At 46.1% G+C, this 20,210-nt stretch overlaps 1 protein-coding gene across 10 annotated transcripts in view; it reads right to left on the bottom strand.

Moving 5' to 3' along the window:
• FAT3 (FAT atypical cadherin 3) overlaps positions 1 to 16,699 on the bottom strand; it is a 416,215-nt gene extending 399,516 nt beyond the window's left edge. For all 10 annotated transcript variants that reach the window (XR_013926224.1, XM_080376579.1, XM_080376583.1 and 7 more), the window contains exon 1: positions 16,587 to 16,699. The gene's annotated coding sequence lies outside the window, so the exon portion shown is untranslated. The remainder of the gene's footprint in view (positions 1 to 16,586) is intronic.
• Between the last annotated feature and the right edge of the window lie 3,511 nt (positions 16,700 to 20,210).

The raw sequence follows: 20,210 nt of genomic DNA, 5'->3' as shown, positions 1-20,210 counted from the left end.
TGTACCAAAATACTTCTTGGAGTTCTTTTCAACCACTTGCTGAAGCTACAGGAGGCAAAACCAGGCAACAATCACAGAAATGAAGGAAGACTTCAACCTAACTGCAACCTGGACTTGCATTAGAAATACCCATACTACACCAAAACAAAATCCACACCAAAGCGTATAATCCAATTATTCTTTAATCCACTGAGCTGATGGTGACTCCTCCCGAAGTGAAATACTGTTCTGGAAGTGTGCTATAAAACCAGTGATATCACAGACTCCAGTTTCCCCGGCTCCATTTTCACGAACATGCCGAGTATTTTCCCTTCCGATTTTAGGGTGAGATTTTACACTAAAGCTAAAATTTCTCTCAGACATCTTAATCTCGTACTAGAGATTTGACTGGGCCAGTTTTTCACTTGTATTTGCACACTACCACTTAAAGCCAGTGGTTTTGCACAAACATACTTCCATGCTTACAACACGAAAAAACCCTCCAACAACGTGATGCAGGAGTACCTAGCCTAAAGAAGCGAATGCCACGTGAGATGAAGGATGTTTCCAGCTGGATAGTACTACCCCAGCTTAAGCACAAAGCACCAATGAAGGCGGGAGGGAAAGAAAAGAGGAAAAGGCATGTCCTTTTTATTGTAAATTCTTTGCAACAACCAACAAAGCCACCAAGACACAAAAACATGACACTCCAAAATACCGAATTTGTTTTGAGAGACAGGTGTGCAACGAGGTAGTTCTAAAATCCCCCATATGACAGGCTGCAGGAACAAGATCCTGTGGCAGGGACAGACTGTTGCATCCCTCTGGAGGCAATGGAGCTACATCCATGCCTCTAGTAATTTCTTTAATTTATAATTTAGATTAGTTTACCCTAACACTTGTACGTATTCATTCAATAACACGAAGAAGACTGGACTTGCCTTTTAGTCCCAGTAATTTGGCAGGTTGACTTCCATTACTCCTGCAACTGATTCCGCCATACAACTCTGTACTAAATGAAGAATGATTTCCTCTTTGAAACTACCCACTCCAAAATATAATCCTGTAATACACTAAGAAATTATTTTAATATGTCATACCCCTTTAGTACTGCATCACTAGTTTTACGTACCTCTGGAAGACTCTAGAAATTTTTTGTGTAATTTAGCCTGCAAAGTAACAGGATGACTCAATTTATTTACATATTCTGTAATTTGGCATTTGAGCCCACAGAGACATTACTTTGTTGTCATCTCCACTCGAATTCTGCCTTGTTAGTGTCTAGAGAAATCAATGCCATGAAGCACTTCATTTTTATAACTTCATCTTCTTTCAAACTAGAGCTTCATTAACGTGAAAACTAAACAGGTACATAGCTTGCTGCCTCTCTATGCATTAAGTAAATTTATACAGACATAAAAAGAGAAAAAATTAGATGCGGATGCTTGCTAATTCTGTGCATGCACACATTTTTTGTTAAAGTGTCCTATTCAAGTTTATGAAAGTTTTTTAAGCTGTCTGGAAAATGACTACAGGTTTCTATGTGCAACAACCATCTCTTGTTATTTTGTTTCCATATTGTCCTATAAGGAATGGAAAAAAATATTGGAAAAGTTTTAAAATGCTCATAAACAATTCCATTCAGATGAAAATTCTTTCCTGTCAAAACCAAAGCAACAAGAAAAAAAAAAAGGGTAAAAAATTAGTGGTTCCAAAACATTTTCAGAACAACGGATCACTGAGAAATTTTCATTGTATTTGCCACAGCAACAGCAGACTGGGATTCCCAGGGTGCTAACAAGCCTTCTCCTGCAGCTTTGTAACCACCAGTCAGCCCCAGAGCACTCCTGGCTTGCCAATACCAATACATATGCCAGCCATTGTTACCATTTCACCAGCATCCCTCTCCTGTGCAGTAACAGCTCAGTTCTTCCAGTTGTTTCAAGTTTCTTACATTCCCAAGCACAAATACAGGCCTGGCAGAGAATGTACTGGGAGCAGCCCTGGAGGAGAAACACCTGCAGGGTTGGTGGACCAGAAGCTCAATGTGACCTGGCAATGCACGCTCACAGCCCAGAAAGCCAACTGCATGCTGGGCTGCACCAGCAGTGTGGCCAGCAGGTCCAGGGAGCCGGTTCTGCCCCTCTGCTCTGCTCTTACAACACCCCACCTGCAGTGCTGCGTCCAGCTCTGGGGCCCCTAACATATAGGGGACATGGACCTGCTGGAGCAGGGCCACAAAGGGCTGGAGCACCTCTCCCATGAAGACAGGCTGAGACAGTGGGGGTTGTTCATCTTGGAGAAAAGGCGGCTCTAGGAAGACCTTACAGCAGCTGCCGATACCTCAAGGCAACATACCTGGAAGCTGGAGAGGGACTTTTTACGAGGGCATGTAGTGATGGAACAAGGGGGAATGGCTTTAAGCTGAGAGAGGGTAGACTTAGGTCAGGTATTAGGAGGAAATTTATTATGAGAGTGGTGAGACACTGGCCCAGGCTGCCCTGAGCAGCTGTGGGTGCCCCATCCCTGGCAGGGCTCAAGGCCAGGCTGGATGGGGCTGGGAGCAGTCTGGGCTGGTGGAAGGTCCCTGCCCATGGCAGCGGGGTTGGAACTAGATGATCTTTAAGGTCCTTTCCAACCCAAACCATTCTATGAAGTATCACTACTTTAATCCCCTATTTAATAAGCATTAGTCTGCAGAAAGATAGGTGTAAAATTTTTCTTCCTTAAAATAAAAAAGTTGGTTAATAGCAATAGATTTGATTCTTTAATATATTTATATGTCCACATTTCACCCCATGAATTATTATCCTCTTCGATTAGCCCTAGGATGCTTTCAAAAAAGCTAAGCTATACAGTCACAGCCCCCCCAGCAACCCCTGTCCAACAATACCTTATGTGATCCACAGAACACCACAACTATCACTGACTTGTTTCAAGCACTTAAAACTACAAAAACCAGAACTTCATTCATAACCACATAACTAAATAATGACGTTTCCCACTGCAAAATGGAAGCCCAAGAACGCTTCCATTTTGTTCTGCCAAACTCCAGTCCCTCTTTCAGTAACCTCCTCATTATGTGCAAAATAATTGGAATCTTAGCCTTGTGTTCATTGGGGAGAGGGAATTGGTGTCATCACTTGCTCATCACGCAAACTGCTTTCTGCGGGTCCCGAATCAGGGCACCTTGATTCCTGTGCACACCCCGTGACTGCAGCCCTGTGCAGGGCGGTCCCGCAGTCCCTTCACCACCCACGCAGCGGCATGGTTTGCCTTCCATGGGACACACACAGAGACGGTGCCTTGCACCAAGGTCAGCAATCAGACGTGCAACAGAATAATCCTGCATGGCCTCAATTAATGAGCTTTAGCCTCCCATCCATAAAACCCAAACACAACAGGTTTGGCTATCTCTGCATGGGAATGCAGCACTGATACCATCTTTGTCTCCAAACCCAGACTTTAAGATGTTTTCTGCAATTTTGACTATGTATCCAGTTCTCTTTCCTTTACACCACCAACCCCTGACTAAATCACCGCCTCTTCTTCAGCATCTTTCTTCCAATCTGGCTGTGTGAGAACAACAAGTCTTTCTAGGGTCTTTCTCAGCTCACTGACCTACTTACTACCACAAAGACAGGCGTTAATAAAAATTTTCTTTCTCTTTTAATTTCTGCTATTTTCTTCTAATTGCTGCTTCCTAACTACAGAGTCTGTAAGTTAAGTGTGCTTACCTTTGTCAAGAACTTTCATCCAGAAACTACTTTCACAAAACACAACGCCCACATGCTCTCAATAGCAGACATCTCCAGGAAGGCACATTAGCAACTGCCTAACCATGCTGGGTCCTCAGATTAAAAAAAAAAACACAAAAACTAGCAGGGACTCTCTCTCTCCCCCCCTCCCCTCCCTCTAAAGACCTTTCTTTATTCTTCTGCCAATATTCTTTTCTAACAGACATGTATGGTGGCACTACTGGAGATCACTGAACCCACCCAAGAAGATAAGAGGGGAATTTTTCTCATCTGATTTCAGCCAGCTAAAAGTTATGTATCTAATCTGTCAACTCTACTGTCACTGTAATCAATAAGAGCAGCATGAATCCCCCACCCCAAGTGCCTTGCCAAATACCTGGGAAGGAAGGAATGAAGGGAGGAATTCCACCTGGAAGCACTTACCATTAACCTTAGAGACAACCTCTGCCCCTAAGCTTGGGTGACCCCTCACATGTCAGATTCCTTTATCTCCAGCTCTGCTAATGATAAGGAGCCCAGAAGACCTGTCTAACTCATGCAGGTGGGGCAGGGTGGGGATGGGGTGCATGAGTTCAGAGCCTGGACTCATATCAACTGCACCTCTATGAAGTCTCATGGATGACTTCTGTCTACCTGAAAATCTAAATCTCTTTTTTTCTCTAGAGAAATACCACTTAAGTACTTTTACGCTGTTAGTAACTGTCTCTTACGGGAAAGTGAAGAATAGGAGGGAAATCTTGAGTTAAATCAACATGCACAGCATCCTAACAGACACTACTTACTTTGTTAATGCTGCAGAGCTGGGCCAAGCTAACGCAATGCATAGTCAAGGATGCAGCCAGGGCTTGCACTGCTGGAGGTGCTCAGGAGCAGCAAGGCAATAAACTGGGATTTCCTCTTTGCTCCCTTCCCTTATGTACTCCTTGCTATACACATAAATACACATTCTGCGCAAGAATGGTCCAAACCAGTGCAAATTAAATGAAATGACAAAAGGAGATCGAACCCAAAAGGCTGAAATCACAAAGATCTGTTTTTCTGAGAAAATGCAGGTGATCCTTGGTTCCAGCTGAGATAGATTAACAGGAAAAAATAGTGGCAGCAGAATAATGTGGAACAAAACATCTTAGATCCATCTCTGTGATGTTCTGATCCTAGACAAAACCAGCGAGTACATTAGATACTGGTTTAAATGGAAGTGGTTTATCAGCCAGCCTATGGCAAAAGGGAGAAGAGGGTTACACCCAATACAGAAGGAGCTTGCAAGCCTGCAGTACCACCAAACTCTACTCAGGACTGGTCTCCTCCTGCGTCCACCAGCCGCCTATATTAGATAAAAAGCTTGTACCCAAAAGAAACCATGCAACTACCTCGTAGCATCTTCTTCCTCTTGGGTGAAACTGCTGAGCATGCTCTGCTGCTGATCAGAAACCTGAAGACAGCTGGGTCCCATATCTCACTCAATTACCAACCTTTGTGTGGCTGTGGGGCAAGTCAATTCACCTGCCTCTGCCTTGATTCCTTTCCTAAAATGGGAGTGACTAAGGATCCTGTCCTTCCTCATGAAGCCTTTTGATATTTATCTGTGAAACAAACTATGTGTTTGTGAGCAGAAGCTATGTCCCCAATACATAAGTGCAACCAAGCCTCCAGAAGGGGCTGGTTCTGAAGACCAGATAGACCATACCAGAGAGCAGCAGTTCAGCAGCATTTTGACTCATTATCAGTCATTCCCATCAAACTGCTCCATAAGCTCCCTCCTTCTAAAGGTTCATCTTCTGAAACACCCACGCACTGAATACCAAGATACACTAAACGTTTTATGGGAACTCATTAGAGAAAGCTATCATAGAACAAATCAGAATTCTGTGTCTCTGCAGTACCACTGCAGGTGGAGCACAAGTCTGTCCATTTAAATTAAGCGGGAGGGCTTGTTACTAATCCCTTCCTAGGGGACACAGCTTTGGGACTTACTGCTGAGGGTGAGAAAAGCTCACCAGGCCAACACTCACATTGAAAACTGGACCCCCAGAGATTTTGCAGAGTTGAAGGCAACAAGACCTGAAGATGATGGGCAGTAACATCTTTCTCCAAATGCATTTGTGAAATATTCCCAAACTTTAATTAAAGTTTCAGGATTTCCACTTTTCCCTTCAGCTTCTTGTTTCAGTGGGGAGAACCCCAGCACGTAGACAATGATGTTAAAACAGTTCCCTTGGGGGAACGGTTGGTCTTCAGACTTATTTCTTCATTCCATAACTACTACATTATCATCTCTGGTTGATTTGAAAGTCTCAATATTACAGAAGATGCCAAACCTTTACATATTCACAATAGTCAGTGATGAAGTCTGCTCCACTCAGGGTCCAAACTCTTAGGGAGGAAAGAGTTACCAGTTTTGCAAAGTGACAAAGCACACATTTCTTATTACCGTTGTTGTCCCAGTGACCTAGTATCAAAGTCATCTCATGAATGGCCATGGAAGAGATACTAAGAGTTAAAAAAGAAATCAGTACAGGAAAGCAAGATAGAAAAAGGCTTTTCTTTAAAATTAACAGATTAACTGATAGTTTTAAAACACACAGTCTGGTATGTTTTTAGCTTAATTCTGTGGTTTTGTTTGGCTCATGACAGAAGAGCATTACTCCAAATAAAAGGCTCTGACTGGCAATGGAAAGAAGAGACAAGTACAGTCACTGCATTTCTGCATCTAGATCTCGACAACATCCTGATTCCTCTGAGATGCACCTAGGGTTGACCTTCTGGAACAAGCAGCTGAAGTACCTCCATGTGCAAGGTATGGCATGCAACTCTGTGTGATGGTTCGTTTTAAAATCCTGCTCTGTAAATAGCAGCTGCTCAGCAATCACTTTGCAAAATGCTCTGCTCCCATCTCCACCCAGGAGATGAGCTTCAGCCTTACTACACTCATTGCATCCCACAAAGAAAAGGAAAGAACAAACCAACCAGCCACATCTCCCTTGGGAAACATTTTCACAGGATCTCAGCCCTATAACTTCTTAACAGGTATCTGAAAGGGAGATACACTCAAAGACTTGACTTCTCCTTTGGATGTGGAACTTTGCACTGGTTTTATTAAGGCACGTTTGATCAAATGCCATGCCACAGGCAGCTCTGGCTTTAGAAGGCTGTTTTGATAGACCTACAGCTGAATATTACTGCAGATAAAGCTACCTGAAAATCCAGCCCTGAGCTGTGACTCCCATTACACTCAGAACTGTATAACCAAGCGAGGCCTTAAATTACAGCTCAGGCTCACATTTTGAAATATTTGTTATAGTTACCCCTGGATACTTTGCTGTGAAACTTGATCAGCATGTTGATATATGCAGAGATGAAGTCATCCAAACTCCACTGGCAGGGAAACGAACACTCACAAGAAGAAGTCACTATTCTTTTTGTCTGAAATCCAAAGAATCAGATTCTAATCTCAGCTTCACTGCAGTGGATTGAAAACGACTCCATCAACGCCAAGAACTACTTAACCAAGAGGACAGTACAAGCCAGGACTTCTGCTAACCCTCAGCAACAACTATAGTTATGCCATCAGTACAATAAAGATAGCCCACGCATAAAGTGCACCCTGAAGGTGGCCAATCCTATTATGAATAACTTTAAAACACCTAAGAGCACCATTACTCAAACTCTGTAAGGATGCAGCACATTAACAGCCACAATCCTCAATGTACACACACACACACACTACACAAGAACTCCCACTCCACACAGGATAATGACCTACATCGTTTCTGCTTAATGATTCCTACTAAAGCCAATGTGCATCTCCATATAACCCCTGAAGGGCATTTGCAGGAATGGCCATAAGCACAGCATGCTCAGGGCCATGACAAGCTCCTTGCCCAGCCTGCCTTCTGAACACAGCTACACACAGTTGCAAGCCCCCAGCCACCTGGGAGCACCAGCAGCCACCACCTAGACTTGAGTTCAGGAGCTACCGACTAACTGGAGGGCTGACCTCTGGCTGCTATAGAGCAGTTTTGGTCCTGACGGCAGTTTCTGAACAGCCCTCAACAGGCAGGGTTGACATACCCAACAGGACTATACGAATGAGTAATGATGTCCCAAAGACTCCAGCAACACATCAATTGGGAGACAAATTACTTTTGATGTAAAAGCTTAGCTCTCTTCCATGCCGCCACATGGACTGAGGACATCTCACTGTGGCTGAGCACTGGGGGCAAGAGCACACAAGAGATGAAAAGCAACAGAAGTGAAAAAGGTAAATTATATGCACGAGAGATCACTGCAGGATGCTTCAGATTCCCCACTCTTGCCAATGACGCTCTCGATACAGATGTGAGCCAGGCCAGCACGCTGGGCACACTAGCCCCTTGCAGGGCATACACTGCAGACTGTGATAGATCTGTTATACCTGTAAGAGTGATGGAATGCTAAATGCGTTTGATAAACGCTTGGGCTAAGAAGTACTTGCACAGCAGAGAAGTTATAAAGCCAAAAGGAAATCTCTCAGAAGAGTTAGTGAGAGAACTGATGTGAATTTCTGCAATAAACACGCTCCTTCAGCTTTTGTCTGCCTATCACAACAATGACTCATTCAAAGCTTCTAGGTAGTAAAACTTTTATTATTATCACCATCATCTTCATTTTTACAGATACAGCAACAACAAACCAATATCATAAAGGATGAAACATGCCCAAAGTTACAACACTTTGATAAGAGTTGAATCTGGTTTAGTCTCAGCCGGAGACAAAGGATCTGCTTGCACATACAGTGAGCTAACGAAAAACTAAGTCTGAAAGCACATTTTAGGCTTGTCAATCTAAGAACATCAAACTATGTTGTTGTAGCCATGATGAAAATCTCAAGTATTTAAGACGGCTTAAAAAAACCCTAAACCCAGTTAAAAGCTAATATAGCCAAAACTCCCTATCCATCTTTCTCCCTCTCCCCACTCCCCAGCCAGATATTTAGCACAGTCTGGGATCCCAAAACTTCCATGTTCCTTTACTCAGTCACCACCACCAGAAACCAGCACCTTCCCACTGTTTCTTTTCCTATCCTTTGCTATTTTACATTCCTTAACCCATGCGCAGATATAGAAGCATGCTCTACTCACTCCTCACTCAACTTGAAATCCTCTCCTCTCTTCCACTTCCTCCTTAGTCTTCCCACACTCACACCCCACTTTTTCACTGCTGAAAAAAAGTCAGCAGTAGATCAACTGATGCTTATTAATGTTCAAGAATCATTTTAGCTGTCACTAAACAACTCCAAACAGAGGGAACCAGCACTGGGAAGGATGTTCCAGGATGCAGCTTCTGGAAAGAGCTGAGGAAGCAGAGAGAAAGAAACAAACCTCTGCATTCTGCTGCTTTAACGTAGTACGCAGGTCTTCTCACCTACACCCTACTAATCCATAGGGAATCACCAGTGTCTTCATTTCCAGCAGGGCCTCTTAGGCTCTCTCCGTCTACATTATCTGCTGGTTTGCTCCAAAGCAGAGCCCAAGCATGCACTGCGCAAGCTCACAGGACCAGGATCCCAGCACGAATCCAGCTAAACCTCACCACGTACGTTTGCCCGCAGGCAAACCACTGCCAGACGCATCACGCATTGCTGAGAGTCAATGCTCAAAGCCCCGTCAGCAGCGTACCCGTCTCGCCACTTTTTCCTGCACTTACGATATGGCTATAAAAGCACGCAGAATATTTGCTTATAGTCCTAATGATCTATACCACAATGCTTTCTACTAATGCAATAAACCACAGCAAAGGAGCCTTGTGGGCATCTTTAAATATTCCCTGCACAAACCATGCCGGGTAAAGAACCTCTCAAACAGATGCTGCCATGCAAAGCGGAGGGAAGCGGGCCAGCAGCTTGCTGCAGGGCAGCGAGGCAGGCTGGCCAAGCCCAGTCCAATGCACTGAAGTGATCCAAAGCATCATTTGGAGACAGCCGTGTCCACACATGGAAGGTCAATAGCAAGACTTTAAAACCAACCTGCTCCATGAAAGCTCACAGGAACTCCAGCACTACCCAACCTCCCGGCTCCAGGCAAGCAGCACAGGTGGTGCTGGGATGCTTTACTAGTGCGCTGCTCCTTGTCTTTGAACCACCCCTTACATCACCCTCCAGCTATTCAGTATCTGTTAACATTGAAGGCTTTTGGCTACTGAATGAAAACCTCAAAAAACCCCTCCAGCTTACAATAACAATAGTAATAATTACTATTACTGTTGTTCCACCCCATCCTCTAGCTTCTTTGTCAGATGAACATTTCCTTCTGGGTAGCACAGGCTCTTTCTAGGTCCAGGCCACTACAATAATACAGACACCCACTATCAAGGGCAAAGAAGAGCAGAAAATGATATTTTTCCCAAAGTGCAAGAACAAAGAAAAAGGCTGGTCTTTTCCAAAGGAAACCAGCAATTACGCTCCCTTAAAGATCCTAATAGGGAATACTAGTGTCTGAATTTTGACTAAAAAACATCACTGCAAGCCTCTCCACATAAAAGCTCACCTCTGGGTTTACTCACTGCCAGTGTATCCATCGTATGCATTGCACTGCAGTGAAAAAATCCATAAAGCTAGGTCATGCCAACACAAGCTGGCAACTCCACCTCGCATGCAATCACACCACAAAGATGCAGCCATGCAAGCAACAATTTAACTCACCTGACCACAGCATAAGCTGCTGTTATTTCATTTGTATCCTCAACGTGGTGATTAAAGTATTTCCAACACCATCTTTCAAAAAAAAAAACCAAAACCCAAACACCAAAAAACCCACCACCCCAGACATGCAGATGTCAAAATTATTAACTAATTATTTAAATATGGAGAGTCAACAAAAAATTTCACCCTGTGGCAGAACATAGAGACATTCTCTTAAAGATTATGGGTGCCGGGATTTGTTTAAGTGATATTGCACATAATCATGTTTAATATTAAAAAGATACCAGTGCAACTCATCTGAGAGGAAAACTGACATTTATACTGTCATTATATGCACTTGTTACTAAATTTAATCTGCATTATCATGAGAAGTGCTCAGATGATTCGAAGGCAAAAATATAATGTATGTTCAATGTTATTTAGGAATATTAATAAGCTCCTTTATTTTAAGATGCAAAGTATTAATAGTTGTTCTGAAGAGGGCTCCCTTTTAACCTTTAACATTCAAGTGGCTGTAATTTTTATCAGATTGTTTAGATTTCGATTTAGCTCAAGTCCTGAAGCTACAATTAAACTTGCAGCTACCTTCTCTCACTAGGCTTCCTCCAACAGCTGGAATAATCTTTGAAGTCTGCAAAGACACAGAAGAAATGTTATTTACAGCCAGTTTGCACAGTGCAAGCAGAGACAAGTTGCGTTGTGCATTTCCAGGGCTGGTGACAGACCATTTCTCACCAGCGCTAGAGGAAGTCATCAGAACTATTTTCCCCTCCACAGATGCTTTACAGGACCCAGCTGAGAAGCTGGAAATGCTGCAGGGCAGGATTTTAAGAGCCTTGAGTTGCCCAAAATCAACTCTCACTACAGTCAGCATTAAACGCCACCACCACTCTACTGAAGACAGAAGTGGCCTAACTCAGACTGTTGATGGTCACCTGCCTGGGAAGCCCAACACACCTCAGGTTGGGATGCTAAACACATAAAAATATGGACAATACTTTTTAAAAAAAAAGTCACGGATGCCTTTTAAAGCAGATAGAAATCCACTCAGACAGTAGGGAAGGAAGGAGGATATCAGCCCACAGGAGGCACCCTGCATGTTGCTGCATCTCTCCGACTGGCTCTGCAGCCCAGGGATGGAGCAGTGGACTCTGCAGGAGCAGAGGGCAGCGTCACCGAACCCCCGTGGCAGAGCCTGTGCTGCACTGGCATGCATGTAATGAGCAAGGCAACACTCACTGATGTCAAAGGAAGTTACATTCACGCACTGAAAGATGTACAGTTAGCAGCAGCAGCATCCAGGAGAAAGAAAGAAAATATTGTCTTCTCCCAGGCAAAGCCACTGGTGGTTTTTATGTTAACTTGCTGTAAGTGCCTGCAGGGTCCATGCTTTGATTTACTGTGGCTGACGGGCAGTACAGGCACAGACATGTTTAGGTATAATTATTGTAGTAGCCAGGCTCATATACCAAGAACAGCAGCAAAATCAACAACAGCTCAATAAGACAACAGAGAATTTTCCAACACAAACCCCCACATCCCTCACATCAAGGTCTGCTCTTGATTCGTTCAAGGAAGGGGAAAAAAAAAAAAAAAAAAAAAAAAAAAAAAAAAAAAGAGTAAAATCAGGAGGTACTCCCACAGAGCACCAATTTCACCCCAAACTACTCTGTGTTTTGCAGTTTTCATACAAAGCTAAGCAAAAAACAAGCCAAGAACAGCCTGTTTCCCAAACCACCACATGATGCATATTCTAGTCCAGGCCCCAGTAAGTCCTGCCTCCAGCTCCCAGCTCAGCTCTCAAGCTCAAGCACTGAAGACAACACAGTACTTAGGGTTTAGATACAGAGCAAAGGATATGTTAATGATTATCATCAACTCTTTGAATGGCACATAAAGAAAACCCACAACCGAGAGGCTGGAAGCCCATGCAGATCCCAGAGCAGAGGTTTGAACAGCAGCTCAGCGGGTTTGTTCAGATCCTTCTTCACAGCACTGCCATCTTTTGCATCCCAACAGTACTAACAGTGCTCAAAACTTACTTGCCATTGACACACTCGCCCAGATTTTAGCATCACTAGTATGTGTTCAGGGTCTGATTTTATGCCTGTTATGCTATCTATAATTTTTCACACTGGGACAAAATGAGGCCTACGCACTTATCTAAATTACATGAAAAGTAGGACTTTTTTGGTGTAGATGCATAAATTTTCATAGCAAACAAGCTAAGAGACACTAACAAGGTATAATTTGTAACTGTTTAAGACATTCTCTGTATATAAGTCTCTTAAACTAAGGATATAAGGATGCACATGGAAGACAGGCTACTCAGTTCCACATTAGTTTATATTTTCTTTCCTCTTGTTGTCATATATGGGCAAAATACCTAAAAGTCTGGGGTACATGCCTGGTAAAAGAATGCACTGTAAAAGAAAACTGTCTGCACTGGCATTACAGACACCAAAGTGTTTCCACTGTAAAAATAAAATAAAATTAAAAAAAACCCAACTACCTCAATCCCAGTCAACACTTTTATTGTATGTTAACAACTCCTCTTCTATGCCACTGAATATAAAAAACACTGAAGCAATGCATTCCTGTTGAAAGGATCAGTTTTATTACATGGCCATGACCTGGACCAGCTTTCAGCCAGCACTGATTAAATGCAAATTCTGATATTCTGCACCACACAACTTCCATGTGGTAAAAGAAGTATCAAACACTTGCCATTTGTCGCTTCCATTTCATATAAAAATTTATCTGGATGTTGGATATATGAAGTGTCTCTGAGAACAGCTCGCTAGATCACACACATACACAAAACTCACTCAGCATGCACAAGCTAAGTAGGGTTGAATTAATGAATGTACTGTTGCTTCACATATTGAGTGTCTGTCACTAAACCGATAATTTGGAAATGCAGAAGCAGGGACTGTGGGATACACTGGCTGCAGCCACTGATGGCTTGCTCCACCGCAGTCTCAAGAAGCTAAGCTTGCTCGGTTCAGAGTGCTTGATCCATGTTCCTGGGAATGGCTCAAGACAGGAGCAATGAGACAGTCAGCATGTGTCTACACTTAGAGTTTTATTTCCACTCATATCTGCCCCGATTTCCTTCCCGGGAATGCTGTGCTTGCGAAAGGCACAGCATGACATCCTAAGAGACACATATCTTCTCTGCACTAACAGGCACAGTCTGGGTGGCAGCAGAAAAGCAAAAGCTTCCCTAGAGCATACACCAGGATTACCAAAAAGAAGGGAGCACTACTCCTGGATTGAAGCTGCGGCCCGTTGTCATCTACAGTAAAACTCCCACTGAAGTCAGCGTAGCCAGAACTTCACCTCTGTCGCCGCAACTGCCCGTTCTGCCTTGGGACTTCCAGCCAGCACAATAAGGGTCTTAACAGTGCCAGCAGCTTTTGTGTTATGAACTGCAGGCAGAAATAGTGAAACCCTTCACATAAGCAACCAAATACTCATCAGACAGTTAAGAAATGTAAAATGCTGCCAAACTGTAAGGAATTCAAACCTGCATCCAGAAGTATGATGTTTCGCATTGGCACACCATGCTAAAACAAACCTTATCCTAACCAACTTTCTGTCCTTCAGAAAAACCTGACTGTAAATACAAGTGGCATGAGTGCAGTTGGCATGTGTCAGAAGACATTTGAGAACTCAGCACAGAAATACATCTGTAGTGGAACAGCAGCTACAAACTGCTCCTAACAAGCAATGGCTAAACACCCTAACTGTCTCCTAATTGCTCATTTCATTGTGTTTGACAGAATCCATCAACCAGAGTACATCAGGTCACAACAGCACAACTTGATGGTCGGAACCATGACAATGTAACCTGGCAGAACAGAAGGCCCTCGTGTCAGAAAGAGAGCAAGCCAGTATTTAGGGAAACTGGGGGGTGGGGGTGGGTGTTATAACCCACCACTATCCTGCACAGACAGAGTAACAATACAGTAATGTAACACACAGTTCAGGAAGCATCCTGCGTACCATCAGCACACAGGTATGGAGCACAGTCATTAAGATGGCAACAGATGCTACGTTAAGAATCAAGCTTAAAGAAAAAAAGGCACAAAAGTAACGAAAAAGACAGTATGATTTGCTACATCAAGGCAAGTACAGCCAACCTGCTGATTTGCTACAACACTAGCACCACCAAAGGATCAGGCAGAGAGATATCCATAGTTCCCAGCCCTGCAGCACATTGGCTCCTACCTGGCTCTCTCAACATGACTCCAGTGTTTTATGAACCCAAAGATCATGCCTGTAAGCTCTTTGTCAGCAGCACTCTCCAAAGTCAAGGGGACTCTGGAGGAATCATTCCTTCTCCCCTCACATCTACCAACATTTCCTCTCCAAGTAACAAAAGTAACTTTTTGTTCCGCTGAAGGATAAGCCCTCTCTGTACATCAGCAGGAAGAAAAAGAGCCAGCCAAGAACTAACCAGCCAGGCTATTTTGCCCTGTCCCGCTCTCCCAGCTGATGCTTATACGCCCCTCCACAACTGCTCCAGACCAGGAATAAACACCCTCAGTGAAAGCACACCGTTCGGTCAGCAACTAGGAAATAGTGCAGCATTTCAGCTCTCCGTTCCTCATAGCTCACCCTGTCCTGATTTTTAATTCCTCTGCTGAGAACTCAAACCAGATTTCATAAAGCAAAGCATTTACTAAATGACAGATAAGTTAAAATGCCTTGTGCAGAAAACATTTTTTTTTTCTTTCTTTCTGCTGGATGGAGATTGGCTAAGGATCTGCGAAACCCTGATCAAACGATGCACCTCTCTAAGCCTGTCTGACAGCACTGCAAAGGGAAAGCAAATGAGTAAGAAGGAAAGCATTCGTTTCCTCAAGTCTCTTGCTTTTAACCAACCTTGATGTTTTATTGCCTGTGCTGGGATGCTAGCGCCGACTTCCCCTTATGTCCCATTTACTTACATTTATTTTAATTGGATGTAGGACTAAGGACACTCGGCAACCCTTAATCCTCCCAACAACAAAGCAAGGGCACGAAGCCACCACGAGCAATAACTAAAAAAACAAAATCAAAAACAAAAACAAAACCCCATAAAAAGGCACCCAGTGGTGCGTTTTTCAGGGCAGCGCGGCTCTCCGTTCCTCCTGCAAATAATCCAGTGCGGTTCAAAAAGTGGGCAGAAGAGGCTGGATTATTTCCTTGAAAAGCAGAAGTTAGAGCCGAGAGAGCCACGTTTAATCCATCCCCAGCCGGAGCAGGTTCTCTCCAAGCGGCTCCCCACGCGTGCACCCCCCAGACACGCACTGGGCCCTGCACACACGCACACTCACGGACACGCACCCACCGCCGCTCACACACCGTCCCAGCTGCGGGCGTCCCGGGGACGCTGAGGCTGTCCCAGGGCAGCGCGGCGGGGACGGGGACCCTCCTGCCGCTGCCCCGCGGGGCCCGGAGCGACCACCCGCGGCGGGGGCACCCCGGCTGCTCCCCACGCTGCCCCCCTGCGCCCCCGCCCCGGGGCAGGGCGCTCCCCCAGTGCCAGCCGGTGTCCCCGAGCCTGCAAATGGGGAGGGCAAGGCGCGCCCTCCCTTCTAAAAACATTAGAAAAAAAACAAACCAAACCCAACCAACACACATAGATAGATAGAAATACGAACAAGCAGGTCCTCCGGTAACATCCCTCTCTCCCCAGCCCAAGCAGCTGCAAGCCGGTCCCCGCGCTGAGCCGAGAGCAACTGCAGCTGAAGAGCAGCGACAGACACGCACAGCCCCTCTTCCCCTCGCCCGCTCCCTGCGACAGAAAAAAAAAATAATAAAAGCGGTGAGGAAAAAAATTTAAAAAATGAAAACACAGCTCCTGCCTGCCTGCCAGCTGAAAGGCGGTGCGAAGCGGGGAGCGCGCCCAGCGCAGCCGCTGCACCTTGCAGGGCGAAGTGGGAGCGCGCCCGGCCGCCGGCGGGGAACTGCGGGGGGGGGGGCGGCAGCGGGACGCGGCGGCAGCGCCGGGCTCCGCTCCCCCGGCGCTGCGGTGCGGGGGCGGCCGCGGCGGAGCCCCCGCGGCAGAAGTTTCCCCAAGTGGCGGCCGCAGCCCCCGCGGCCCCCGCGCACCGCCGGCTTTGGAAAGTTTCTCCGCCATCCCCTCCGCGCCCCGCTCCAGAGCCGCGGCGGATACGCACCGGCCGGCTCAGCTCCGGGCGCTGCCCCGCGGCCTCCCGCGCCGGGTCTCCATGCCGCCCCCGACGCCGCTGGTGGCTGCGGCGGGGAGCGAGGGGAGAGGGGGAGATCCCCGCCGGGCCGCCGCGCCGAGCACAGCGCAGCCTGCCGGGAGCGCGCCCCGCACCGCCTCCCGGCCCGCGGGGAGGGACCGACGGCGGCCGCCCGCCCGGCCCCGCCCGCCGCGGGGCTCCCACCGCCCCGGGCCCGGCGAGGCGCCGAGCCGCTCCCGGAAAGTCCCTCCCCGCCGACCCCCCGGGGACTCGGCCAAGGTCACCCGCCCCGCACAGGCGCCGGGTCGCCCGGTGCTCCCCCCCGCTCCCCTCGGGGGTCCCCGCCGGGGGGGCGGTGCTGGCCCTGTGCCCCCCGGCTGCCTCCCCCGGGCCGCCCCGGCCCTGCGCGGCTGCCCCTGCACCCCGAGCGGCGGCGGCGGGGGGAGCCGGGTACCCCGCGCCGGGTCAGCGCCGCGGCGGGCGCCTGGGTGCCAGCGCCGTTGCCGCTTGCCTGGAAGCACGTTACGGCGAGCTGGGTCTGCGATGGTGTGACACTCCGCGGCGAAAGCTACACCTGCGCTCCCTTTGGCTTCACTAGCGAGGAAATGCATGTAGTGCCTTCGGCGTCTTTGAACTGATGCCCAAGTTCCCAGCCTGCCTATTTTAATAGGATGTTGTGATGAGGCACCTGTTTGATCATCCCTTCGGTTCCTTGTCGAACAGTGGAGCCCAGGCCACTGCCTGACCAGGTATCTTGTTCAAGAGAGAAAGAGAGATCACTTTCACATCCTTTTTTTTTTTTTTTTTTTTTTTTTTTTTTTTTTTTTTTTTAAACAATGCCTGCCTTCAGCTGTATCCCTCCTCTGCAAGGGCTTTGAAGTGCTGGTAATTTTGTTTCTTTTCTAGTCTGCTGCTCTTTCACCTTGCCCATACCTCCCACTTTGCTGCTGGTCACAGCTGCTAAACCAAAGTACAGGTAAGAAGGTCCCCGTGAGGACTGGCAGGGTAGTGCCCTTCACCGATCTTGTAAAACACTCACATGCCCCGGTCAATCTGCTGCTGTAATTTAGTGTGAAGGTGAAAAAACAAATGAGCGAACAAAACCAACCAGCAGCTCCGCGCTAATCACAGGGAGCAGGGTAATAATCACAAAGCAGGAGGCTGTGGCCTGCACTGTGAGAAAGGAGAAGGAAAATAAATACAAAACCTGCTTGTAAAATTTACCAGCTGAAATTAAAAGTTCTGCAATGGAAATGTGTAACAAATAACCAGCTTTGTCTAAAACCTACACTGAAGTTAATGATTTTATTCCTGCCACCTGGCTGCATTGGTCATGGAAGGTGATCTTGTGCGAGTCACCTTTTCTAGCAAGTTATTACCAATTGCACTAAAAAGCTATCCAGAAGTCACAAGAAAAGATCAGAGCCTCACTGTGTCACTCACTAAATAAACACAGTGAGGAGATGTCCTCTTCCAAAAAGCTCATAATCCGCATCGACAAGACAAATTTAGAGTGGGAGGAAAATGTATGATGCTGCAGATGGTACTGAGAAAGAAACCGATTTGCCCAAGGTCATGCAGGAAGTCTGTGGCAGAGCCAAGAACTAAACACAACTCTCCTGAAACCTGGTCTAAAAATAGTGCTTGATAATTGCACATGAACTCCAGAAAACACACATTACATAGATAATCATCTTTTGTCCAGTATTTTGGAGGTACTGGGCTCCATTTCATTGTAATTTTCAACTGCGCTGATAACTGAACGGTCACTTTCTAAATTTAAACCACATTATTTGAAAGTCCTCTATCCAGAAATTCATATCGTGGAACAAAAGGCACTAACAGATAGCATCTGGGCCAACGCAGATGCTTTCCCAGTGTGTCTGCTTCTGCTACCCCCTTCCTAAGGGGAACCAGAAGGGTGTCCAAATCTGCACCTTTGTCTTGGGAGGGGGAGATCCTGCTCCTCACAGTGTTTTCCTGAGGCTCCAAGGAGCTGCATTGTCTGTACCCACGCTCTGCCTCGTAGCAGTACCCCAGATTTGATCCCATATTCCACCATCTCCTGTTGAGCCCCATTAAAATATTCCCTGGAATACAGCTTTCTTTGGCTCTTACGGCAAACCTGTCTCAGGTCTCGGAAGGTGCCATCACTGTGTCCCCTTCTTATTCCGGCTCTCTCTTCCTGGTTTTCTTAACCAATGCAGAGGCGTTTCTTGCGATGCAAAATCCACATGACTGGATAGCAGCAGTAACACCATGTTGCACCCTTCAGGCACCCTCACTTGTCACTTAGGAAAGCTATTTACACATGCATTTAGTTAATGCTACAATGTATAAATGCTAATGAGTATTAGTAGAAGTAGATAATGCAGTTTTCCTTATTAATCAACCCCACCAGCATGGTAATGATTTCTGTTGTTCTTGTGGAGCTTCCTCCAGCAGGGAGTGAGCTCTGTTGATTAGCTAGCCCATTTTGCATGTATGTAACATTTTTGTTCATCTGTAACAATCTCATTACCGTATTTTTTTCCTCAAGGAGGTGAGCAGTTCCCAACTTACGCCTAAGGAGTAACTAGGGCAGAAGGAATCGTGTTGTCTCCTGTCATGGATTAACCCCAGCTGGCAACCACGCAGCCACTCGCTCACTCCCCCTCACCCAGAGGGATGGGGAGGAGGATTGGAAAGGAATGTAAAACTCAAGGGTTGAGATAAGAACAATTTAATCGGGAAAGCAAAAGCCACGCACCCAAGCAAAGCAAAGCAAGGAATTCATTCCCCACTTCCCTGGGCAGGCAGGGGTTCGGCCATCCCCAGGGCAGCCGGGCTCCGTCACACGTAACGGTTACTCGGGAAGACAGACACCATAATGCCAAATGTCCCCCCCTTCCTTCTTCTTCCCCCAGTTTATATACTCAGCATTACGTCACATGGTATGGAATATCCCTTTGGCTAGCTTGGATCACCTGTCCTGGCCGTGTCCCCTCCCAATTTCTTGTTCCACTCCAGCCCTCTCACTGGCAGGGCCCAAGAAACCAAGAAGTCATTGATTTTAGTATAAACATCACCCAGCAACAACTAAAAACATGAGTGTCCTGTCAACCTTGTTCTCACATCAGAGCCAAAACACAGCACTGCACTAACTGCTAAAAAGAGAATTAACTCTATCCCAGCTGAAACCAGGACATCTCCCATCTATCAGAACCAGTCATGTATCTGCCAGGTTCAGTAGAATTTACACCACTGCAGAAGAGGACTGGGAGCAGGATGGAGGTGCCCCAAATCAGGTAGCAAGTCAGGGATGGCCAGGAGCAAAGCAAGCTCTTAGCTTCACACCTCAGTATAATTTGCTATTTTGCAGCAGGCCTTTAAAGGTAAACAGCTTCAACGACTAATGGATAGACAGTAACTATCCTGTCTGATTAATAATGCCATCATGCTCTACAGACATAGACCAGGAAACAGCTTTTAGGTTCCCATATTGTGAGTAGTGAGAAGAATTTATTCTCGTTTTCCTGCCAAGATGATCAGATTAAAGAAGATGTGAGCAAACCACTGCAACAACAGAGTATTTCACTTTCTCTTAACTCAGTA

The sequence above is a fragment of the Falco punctatus genome (assembly GCF_963210335.1).
Source record: "Falco punctatus genome assembly, chromosome: 2".
Taxonomy (NCBI): domain Eukaryota; kingdom Metazoa; phylum Chordata; class Aves; order Falconiformes; family Falconidae; genus Falco; species Falco punctatus.
Note: the sequence above shows the minus strand (reverse complement) of the source record. Positions and strands in the feature narration are given on the sequence as shown.